Raw genomic sequence first — 11,342 nt, forward strand, 5'->3', positions numbered from 1 at the left:
GCCCCCCACTTTTGGGTTATACCCCCCCCCATCCAAAACCGTTCCGCGGCCCTGGTCCATACATGCTGCTTTATCCTTTTTGTTTTATTTTAATGTCCAGAAAACTTTCTTCTCGAGTAAAGTCCTAATCACTTTTCTGCCAATCCATCCTCTTTTCACTTTCCACGCTTTCCCGCCATCAAAGAACATTACTCCCGCTCCTGAAACAAAATTTTGCTCCTAAGCGCTCCCATTAACAACGCGCAATCCGAAGAAAGTATTTATAAAACAAAATGGACTCTTCGGAAAATTGTTTTTCTTACAAATGAGCGACCGATGATAAATTGAACTTCACTAAATGAGCTCGTAGACATGTTCGCCATTTTTCTCCCTATTTTGTTGGTGTGTGGTGTGTTTTGGCGACACAGCGAGGTGCGAAGCGGTTTCCAACTCCGCGCGGACTCGAATTTCGTGTAGCAGTGATTTGGGGTGATTAATAAATGCTTGCTTTTTGACAAGTCGGTAATGGCCCGATGTGGGGAAGATGGATAAAAGAATGTCCCAAACTCCCATGAACTTGAAGAAGGAGGCAAGGAGTCGACCCACCATCTTTAAATTAGAGTGATGATTGTATGTACGGTAGCTTAAACAAGCAAATCATTTGCAAAACAACCTTCGATCGTCTCAATTTCGCTCTTTAAGAGATGGTATTGACATGTTTGTGAAAACAAATCAAGTAGATGCTCATTATTAACGAGAAAGAATGCATGAGGTGCGATGATTGAGATTTTGGTGGATGAAAAAAAAATATCGAGAAAATAAAAATCTATTTGGTACTAAGCAAATGGTTGATGACTGCTAAGTGTTCATTTTTGTTAGGGATACATTTTCGTCTGCGAGTCCATAATTGATATTAGCCCCTGTATAAGGGCACCTTTATGAATTATTCATCGGATGGGGTGACCCCGATTTCATGGTTATTTAGGTACTAAGAATTCACACCTCATCTATTAAGCTTATAACTAGAAAGAAACTGGAAGATTTATTTTTTTCAATCGTCTTTTTTTCATAACGATTAACATGTTAATTTTCATTAGAGAATTTAAGTTATACCTAGGCTGAAATGATTGAATGAACTAATCAAATGGTTTCATTTCAGCTAAGTCCAGTTCAAGTATTTTATCTTCAAAGATCAGCTAAAAGTTACACTGTAACAATATGACCAAAAAAATCACAAGGACTCAAAAATTTGTAATAAATCATAGATACATTATACAAAATATTTAACTTGATTACACATGTTGTACAAAACATGATAAATGAGGTACTAGTAGGCACTACTTCAATGTAATATAAACAACTTACTTGTTCATTCATCCCTTCGAGAATATAGCATTGGTAAAATGCTGTCTCAAGTACAAATATAGACTGTTATTCAAACAGGCTAAATGGATATTAACTTATGAAAAGAGATTTTAAAAACCCATTCTAAATGATAAGGTGTTTTTTATTTGCATCCGATTAGTAATTTTCATATAAATTTGAATGCTAATATGACTAATTATGCCTATTTCTTTTTTACAAGGAATTTGGGAAGAGACGATTCATTACTTAACCATGTAAACGGAGGCTGAAGAATAATACAACCATGAACCATCATCATAGCCACCGCCACCGCCATCGTCACCATCACCACTACCATCACTGCTTCTTTACACCGCCACCACCGTGTCAAATTCACTACCTCCACCATCATCACCGCCGCAACCACTGCAAGTAATAACACCAGCACCGTCACTATGCACACTAAAATCACCATTACCACTACGACATTGGTCATCATCATAGCCACGACCACCACCACTACCACAACCACCCAACACCACCATGCACCACCACCTTCACCGCCACCACTACCACAATAACCACAGCCACCTTCACCATCACCACCACTACTACCACTATCACCACAGCCACCAACACCATGCACCGCCATCACTATCACCACAGCCACCACCATCACCACCACTGCAATCGCCACCACCAACACCACAAACTGGGCGTTGTGGCGTGCGACTGTAATCCAAGCTATTTCGGGAAGTTACAAATTGATGCAGAGGTTCGAGCCCTGGTCACGTCTTTCGGATGGTGACGTTGGAGGTCGGTCCCAGACGTAAATAATCATATCTGATTGAAACACGTCTGACAAAACTCAAATACATACACACACCACCACCACCAACACCACCAACACCGCCACCACCACCGCCGCCGCCGCCACCACCACCACCACCGCCGCCGCCACGCCCACCCGACACCATATTACCACAATCAACATCCTTGGAATCATGACCACCTTCATGACCGTCGTCATCACTTGTTTTCTCTTAAAATGAAGAAAAACAAAGTAGCTGTCACCATTATGGCATGGTTCAACATTGCGATGTGGTCCACAAAAGTCTCAGTCTATGACTGCCATTTGGGATGACTATTCCCATGGTTAGAAGACAACAAACCCTAAACGCTTATCTTACCCTCCAGTATATTACGGGGATCAGCTATTTAATCATGCCATATAAAAGCCACGCTTTCCCGAGGCTCAGGATCCAGGCCTGTGGGTCATAAGGAGGGTAATCAAAAATCCTCATTTTTTTACCAAGAAACAAGGGGATTGATCAAGTCTGTATGCAAGTCCTCCGGTTTAATTCAGAGAAAGAATTATGTAAGCCGTCCCACCAAAGCCCTAATCTTTACTTAACAACATCCTTCCCATTTCGTTTCTGCTAACTTCTACCTATTTTCCGCTTTACCCCTTTTTATTTTCATAAAATGATAGCATATGCCTTTGTATCATGGTCATTCTCCCACTCACTGCACTTCTTTTGAACACAGTGCCGAATTATTCCCAATCTCGACAGGATTTGGTAAAAGTTAATACCACATCTTCATCCCCTTTCTCATCCCGAAGACATGATTGATGTAAGGCAAGACACGAAAGCCAACTAGATTTCCCGGGAGGCGAACTATTACCGCGCGGGCATCTATGTAAATCACATGCAAATGTATGCAAATCTGCCTCTACACTCGCGCTCTATATCGCATAATGGGTTTTCACAGACGCGTTTAAAACCCCATAAAAAGGCTTATCTCTTATTTCTGCTGAGCAGACAGCAAACATCTCAGAGAATTCATTATTTTTTTCCTCTCTTACGAAAGAGAGAAAAACTACTTAAACAGACATTATAACTTTCAACGGAACAGGATAACAGCGAAATTATTTTGATGGAAAAATTTCTTATCGGGCGGATGGCTATTATATCTATGGTAGCTTAGAAAAGAAAAAGAAAAAAAGAACGATACAAGTAAAATGATTTTGATGCGTAATGCCATCCGCAAGCTATGAAATATTATATTCAAAAGAGAATCAGGGCAGAGATTTTGTACTTATCAGTTGCCTGTATATAGAGGATTATGGGTTTGGGATACAATATTTAGTAATACTTTTGGAGGTTCTTAAAAGTTCACCCTACGAGGAATTAGATAGTGTGAGTGACAGTTAATTAAAGTTAGACATAATTGAGATGTAAGCATGGCTGGTAGAAAATGATAACTAGAATTACCGGGGAGAGAGGGGAAAGAAGGAGGGAGGAGAGAGACAGAGAGAGCAAAAATAAAGAGGGAATGAGGTATGGGGAAGGGGGGGGGGTGATATGAATTTGGGAATCATGAAAATGTCTTTTTTTAACAACATACCAGACGACCGATACAAGATTTGATAAATGCACATTTCAAATGATTAAACTCGGTTTAAAAATATATCTTTTCAAAGACAAAAATGACAAAATGTGCAAAAAAGGTAATTTAAAGTAAATTTGCTTGGTAATGCATAAGAAATTACACTCTAAAAAAACATTGGGTAAAAATACTCCATGAGGGTAATTAAGTGTCCAACCAACATTGGGCATTTTTTGGCATTTTATCTGTCCAGAGTGATGAAAATTTTGCCCATTCTATAGTAACTACAGCTTATATTTTAATCTTACTTGACAATATTGTTTTCGCATTGGGTGAAATGCCGCCCCAAATTGGTTAGACACATATTAATTATACTCATGCTAGTTAAAATTTACCTAATATTGTTTACAGTGTAAATGGAGTCATAGATTCAACTGAGGTATATGATATAAGAGAGGAGTGAATTTAGAAAAAAATATCTATATAGTCAGGTATATAGATAAATATATTGTTGTTGTTATCATTATTTTCATTATTACTATTATTAGTATTATATTATCAGTATTGGAAACTTCATTTCAAAATTTAATCTCGACACTCAGTATACATCTGTCTGTGTGTAACAAAATCACCCCACGCACTTTTAAAGACAGACATGATAGTATATATATATTTTTTTTAAAATCATCAAATGATTAATAATGATATTGTTGCGTAGTTTAAATAACTATATACAATTTAACTCTTAAATTGTCCCATTGCAACGTTGCATTCTAAAAGCGCAGAATTTGTCAATCACTTCGCTCTCTTGTTCACTAATAATGGACGGTCAGCCCAACTGCAAATCAGTAGTTTAAAATCATGAAACAGCCGTCGGGAAATGACTTGTGATATGCTTTAAATGTCACCACCAAAAGAAATAGATAATCGCATTATCTACATGCATCTTCTGTATCCCTGTGTACATAACCTTTGATGTGGGGTGCCTCCAAAATTTGATATTTTCTGCTCAATACCCCCCCCCCCCTCATTGCTCGGACCAGATTTGCACCACAGTGGTGTGTGTATAAATAAATATACAGTCATAGAAAGTAAATAAAGATACAAAGTATAAACTGCAAAGCGAGCGGACAGAATTTTGACCATTTAAAAAACAGCAACAAGTTTTGTGATAGATTTTGTCACAATATTCAGTCATAGGTACTACTCTTAATTGGTTGAAGTGTTATATTTCTGATAGGCAATAATTTTTATGCATTTATTTAGTCAGCTCTAATTTACATTATATCAATTGCTGTCCACCACAAGGCCCAATCTTAGGCCCAGTTTTATTTCTTCTGTATATTACTGACATTGTTTATTCTTCACCCTTATTACAATATATTTTTTATACTGATGACACCACAGTTATTTCTTCAAACTGCAATAAAAAAGTGCTTTTTGAAATGTTGAATAATGAGTTGCCCAAAATATCCTCGTGGTTCCAAAGAAATGAATTGTTCTAAAACTTACTAAAAGACACATCATGTTAATTTGAAGAACTCCAAAGCAACAGCTGATCATTATTCAGAAGAAATAAAAATAAGTGGGATTTCTATTTCACAACAAAACTATCTTGATGTGAGATTTTTAGGTGTCATTGAATATGAGTTTCTAACATGGGATGATCGTGTATCTAAAATATCGACGTCTTTATGACGATGTATAGGGATAATGTTTAAAGGTCAAGTCCACCTCAGAAAAATGTTGATTTGAATCAGACAAGCACAATGCTGAAAATTTCAATAAGAAAGTTATGACATTTCAAAGTTTCGCTTATTTTTAACAAAATAGTTATATGAACGAGCCTGATACATCCAAATGAGAGAGTTGATTACGTCACTCACTAACCATTTCTTTTGTTTTTTATTGTTTGAATTATATTTCGATTTTTACGAATTTGATGATTAGGACCTCCTTGCCTGAAGTACAAAATGTTAAGATAACGGAATTCCACGTGTTCATGGAGGAATGAAACTTCATTTCACATGACAATGACGAGGAAATAAAAATATTTCATATTTCATATAATAAAATACAAAAGAAATAGTGAGTGAGTGATGTCATTAGTTCCCTCATTTGCATACCGACAGAGATGTGAATATCACTGTTTTGTGAAATGAAGCGAAACTTTAATATGTCATAACTTTCTTATTTTACATCCTATTTTGATGAAATTTTCAATGTTATGCTTCTTGAATTTTTCTCTTTTTATTCAAATCAAGTTTTTGTTGGGGTGGACTTGTCCTTTAAAGTAAATTACTACACTAATTTCTTGCCCAAGCATTACTCTCAATCTATTATTCTATTTTATTGCCACATGTAACTATTCAAATAAAAAAATCACTACAAATGAAAGCTATTCGTTTGTGTTCCGATGCTGGTTATGAAAACACTGATCCCATCTTTACGTGTTAAACCTTCAAAAAATTGACGACATACATTAATATTCCAAATTGCTTTGTTTATGTTTAGGCTTCACTGTCGCCAATAACCAACAACGGTACACTGTTAGAAAATTTATCCTTATAATATAAGAAGTTCCTACAGCAGAGTCTCAAGAACACCTGTGATCTTACCAGATTGCGTAATCTTACAGGAAATTGCCATTTGGTGTATGGAACCTTACAAATTTCCTTTAATAATACCATTTCCCCCCTTTTTTTAAACAGACCTGTTCTGTTAAACTGCGGAAAAAAATCCTGTTTTATGAATATACAAAATGATTCTGTGATTGCTTTTTGCAAAATAATTTTTTTTGATAGTGTGGATCATAGTTCCTTTTGAATTAATCATTTCATAATCATCCTACGAGAACTTCAAAATTTTCATTTATTAAACCCGAATAGCTCATATGTCAATAAGACATACTGGTCCTGATATTTTAATATACCCATAACGATTCGTTGTGCTTCTACTTTGATCAAATTTATTTCAAGTTTGAGTTTAAACATTCCATTAGTAGCATTTACTCTATATAAGATATTGTTTAGCATTATTTTAATGTAGCTATTCTCTATTATCCTTCTCCTCGTTTAAACTTTTATACTGCATGTATGTACTTGCACATGTACTGATGTGTGTTTAGGGCCGGAGTCTTTTATTTAGGGGATTTCTTTTTCAAGCCTTTGTGCTTACGACTGTCCCCTCCCATGCAATGACTGTTATATGTTAACATGAAATATTGTTAATTCATTTTATGTGGTACGTTCAACGATAAGGGGGGGGGGGGGGTGGACGGTGCTGATTTGCCTCTGTCAGTAATCATTTTCTAGCATATATTTGACAATAGAGGGCGACGCACCGTATTCTTGGGTCTAAAGCTGTTGCTAAAGTATTGTAATGGCGAAAAATACAAGGACACGGGGAATAATTATGAAGAAAACAAGAAAGACAAATATGAACAAAAAAGGAAGAAAATATGAAGCCTGGCGTAGGATGAAAAGGGGAATGTTCACGAGGAAAAGAAATCGAAGGCAGAAGAATGTTGATAAAAAATTACTGACCAAAAAAAAATGTTCTCACAGGCGTAAAACAGAACACAGTGAATATAGTAAAAGTCTTGACACAACCTGTTATCAATCAATCGGAAATATATTGCAAATTGTAGTTTAAAAATGATCATGATGATGGCCATTCGATCTTTAATAAGCAAGTTGGGGTTATGTGAAGTCTATAGTACGCCTTTGAATAGGTCAATATATATATAGACGGCCTTAGTATCAAACAGGATTTCCAGGAAATGTTAACATGTTTAAAAAGGAACATGAATGTGTATCATGTTATTAGAGGTTAAGAAGGAAATCATTCATCACTATAGTCTTTTTAAAGGTAAGGATTACTTATTACTTATTTATTTGATTTCGGTCAAATCTGCGTTCTAACAAAATGCAAAACAACCGTGCTTTTGTCATTTAATATCGCAAAGAGCACACATTGAAACACATTTTATATCATATCAACAACGCCCAATAGTTTTAAGACATACGTATTAACATTAAAATGTAGTAATAAGTTAGAATAGTGATCAGCACTTGAGGGATTAATCGAAACTTGAAACCAAACTCATTTCTGTAATCAACATCCATGTTAGTTGATTAATAAAGAAATGAAATAATGATAAAAAATATACTATTACACTAAAATAAATAAACAACCCAATCAATGCACCGTGAAATAAAAACCAGTGAAAAAATACAGATAAATGAATTAAAGAATGGAAAAAAACCCATACATTTGATGTTAAATTAGATAAGAATTTTTAAAGCATACATGCAATAAATACTGATGACTAACAAAATGATATTGCGATGGCAAAGCAATCGAGGCAGCAAGAGGGCACCATTTAACTTTTTGACTCCGTCTACATTAAGAGCATTTTCAACTTAACTCCACCGCAAGGCTCCAACAGTTCTTTCTGCTAAATCCACGCCACCTCGATCTCGACCGTGAACATGATGTCTTACGGAGGGAGGGAGGGGGGGGGGGGGTGAATTATAAAAAAAAAATGACCTCTTACTGATAATGTTTTGGATCCAGTGTTAGCAATCAGGGGGTCGGAATATTTTCATTCCTGACAGACGTTTTTTTTTGGCAAAAAGAAGCTGCTGTAAACTGCTTATCTAAAAAAAAGAGCCAATGGTGTAAATAAGAGAGTTAAAATGGGCCTAAGCTTTCGATCCGTTTTTTAGTGCATCCTAACGTTATTCTTGGATAAACATGAATGAATCATGCGAACACGAACACAAACTTTTCGAAATGTCATGAACATTCTGAGCATTTTATGTAATCGTGGTCAACTTTGCGTATATATTAACTGAATAATTAATGCGAATGTGAAGTGCGAGCAGATGTGTTTAATATACTGACCTGAAAAGGAACATATTTAGCATTGTTTGCAGTGACTCATGAAGATGATCCATAATCCAAATAATTGGAGTTTTTGGAGAAGTCATGTTTCCACAGTGCTTCACAGTGCTCTTGCTCTCCTAATCACGTTTTGTATGTTCTACTGCATTGTTTGTTTTAAATTTACATCCAGTAGATAAAGTGATATGTCAGGACTCTGCTAGACTGTTCCTGCAGCAAATCAGCAAGTTTGAAGTGAGTAACTTCAGTCGAATTATTTTGGTCTCTTGCCCTATCCTTGGACTGGGTAAGGAAGCCATGCTCAGTTCAAATGCAGTAGCCTGTGTTTTGTGCTCAACATTATTGTCCTGAACTTGACTACAATAGAAGACTTGAATAGGGATTTAATCCCACTGATCTTCGCACACAATGGGCTGTATTCTACTCCTGTTGTTGGGAGTAATTGGTCTTCAGGCATATCTGAATGATCCTTTGGAACTACACATAGGCCTATTAGCTATGCACATCGGAGACCATCTCCCTCATTGTAAGTTCGGCCCGGGAAGTTCGGCAGGCCTGTTGCCTTCTATACTAGTGTCGGGATTGATTTTGTACTTATATTTCTTTCTACTCTTATTCATGAATCATCCCTTTTTTCTAATAGAACATTCCTCATTCATATGCACCCTTTTCATCCTAACTTTGTATTCTTTATGTACAGCTCTCTATACATTATCTCCTGTACACTCCTCACACAAGGTTCTTTTGTATTAAATCACTCCACCATCCTTCATACAGCGTTCTTCACTCCTCTCTCTCGTAATACTCTCCCTCTCCTTCCACCTCTCTCCTTCTCTGAATGGCTATAATGTTAAGTTGATGCACTCAATTTTAGATAATAATTTGAATATAATTTGAATAGTCAATATATACACACAAAAAAAGTAAGTCCACCCTTAAACAAACATCAATAATTTCCGAACCAATGCGAAATTCTGATATATTTTTACATGAGCGTGTGGGTAATTTTATCAGCTACCCTCTGAATAATGTTGTGGACGTATTTTGCGTCATGCTTCAGTGAGCACCGTCAGAAGGCAAAAATGTCACTTTTCAAAAGTCACAAGCCAAATATCATGACTTTGATTACATTTTATTGGAACTAATTCCACATTCTCATCATGAAAAATAGTCAGAAGGCTTGTAAAAGGTACTTTCTAAAAGACGATACAACTTTTCTGGATAAATTTCACGGTTGAATAAACACAAGTCCATATTTGCTATGATTTGATTTTTACACATTTTTCATTCTCATGAAAAATAGTCAGAAGGCTTGTAAAAGGTACTTTCTAAAAGACGATACAACTTTTCTGGATAAATTTCACGGTTGAATAAACACAAGTCCATATTTGCTATAATTTGATTTTTACACATTTATATCAATAGAAATGAAAGAATATGATGACAGTTATTTTTGTAAAGAGTATCTTCAACAATATTCATCGTTTCACGGTTCAATGAACATTTAGTGAAAACAAAAAATACGATTTTCAAATATCATAGGAAACTATTGCTTAATTTTGGTAACTGAAAATGATCTTTTCTCAACTTTTTCGTTATGTTCTCGACCATTTATCATGCTTCAATGATTCAAAGGCGTTTAATTAAACATTCACGCTTGAATGAACATGTGGAATGTGATTAGCTCTTTTTTACGTCATTGGAAAAAAAATGCAATTTGTAACTATGGATATCTGTCACAAACCTCCTTGCATAGTTCATTTGATTTGATTTTTATGAAAATCCCGATGTTTAATGCATCAGTGAGCACACAATATTCGAAAATTATGCAAATGAGAAGAAAGTTCAAGGCCTTGGCCCCACTCTGTGCCGTGTTGAATGGTTATTTTTTTGTGCGCACCTTTTGGATAGTGTTACTTCGAAGCCATCTGCGAAGTTTCATGAAATAACTGTTGGCAGAAGTAACAAAAAACCGTCCATGAAACGAACCCTCATTTCATAGTTGTGAAAATTTTGACTTCTTCTCTCATAGACTTGTGTACATTATGGGTGCATATGTTTAAGAATAAGTAACCCCTTATTCAATATGGTGGAACTTTTTTTCAAGGCTGTCCATAGCAATGTCATTTGGCAGTAATGTTTACCAACCTATGGGCAAAATTCTGTGCAAAAATGAAATCGATATCTTCATTCATGGATGAGTGAGCACGCATCAAAGTGGGAAAATTTGTATTTTCAATGTCACAGACTCATTTTAAAGGGTAATAAAGTGAATATTGGGGGCAAAGTCGGTTTAATTGCTATTGTTTTTATCATCCATCATTTCTATCACCACACACTTTCCGAACTTTGAACATTTTCATGGTTGAGCGAGCACATTCGAAAACTTAGGGATGAATACACTTTATACGGCATAATTGTATTCTTTTCGTAACAATTTCTCATGATCAGTTGGATTTATGGGCAAATCAGTGGTGTATCCAGAATTTAAAAATGGGGGAGGGGCCTAAAATCGGGGAGCCACCAACATTTTGAAATTTTAACATGATCTAACAAGCTGTAGAGGATACTACCATAAACCCCTATGATGATACGTCACAATACAGGGGCCGCGGAACGGTTTTCAAAGGGGGGGGGACTGAGCCAAAAGTGTGAGGGTGGGGGCTGACCATGCAAAAAATCACAATCGTATGGTAATTTTTACATTTTGTACATGCTTT

This window comes from Lytechinus variegatus, chromosome 17 (assembly GCF_018143015.1).
Source record: "Lytechinus variegatus isolate NC3 chromosome 17, Lvar_3.0, whole genome shotgun sequence".
Taxonomy (NCBI): domain Eukaryota; kingdom Metazoa; phylum Echinodermata; class Echinoidea; order Temnopleuroida; family Toxopneustidae; genus Lytechinus; species Lytechinus variegatus.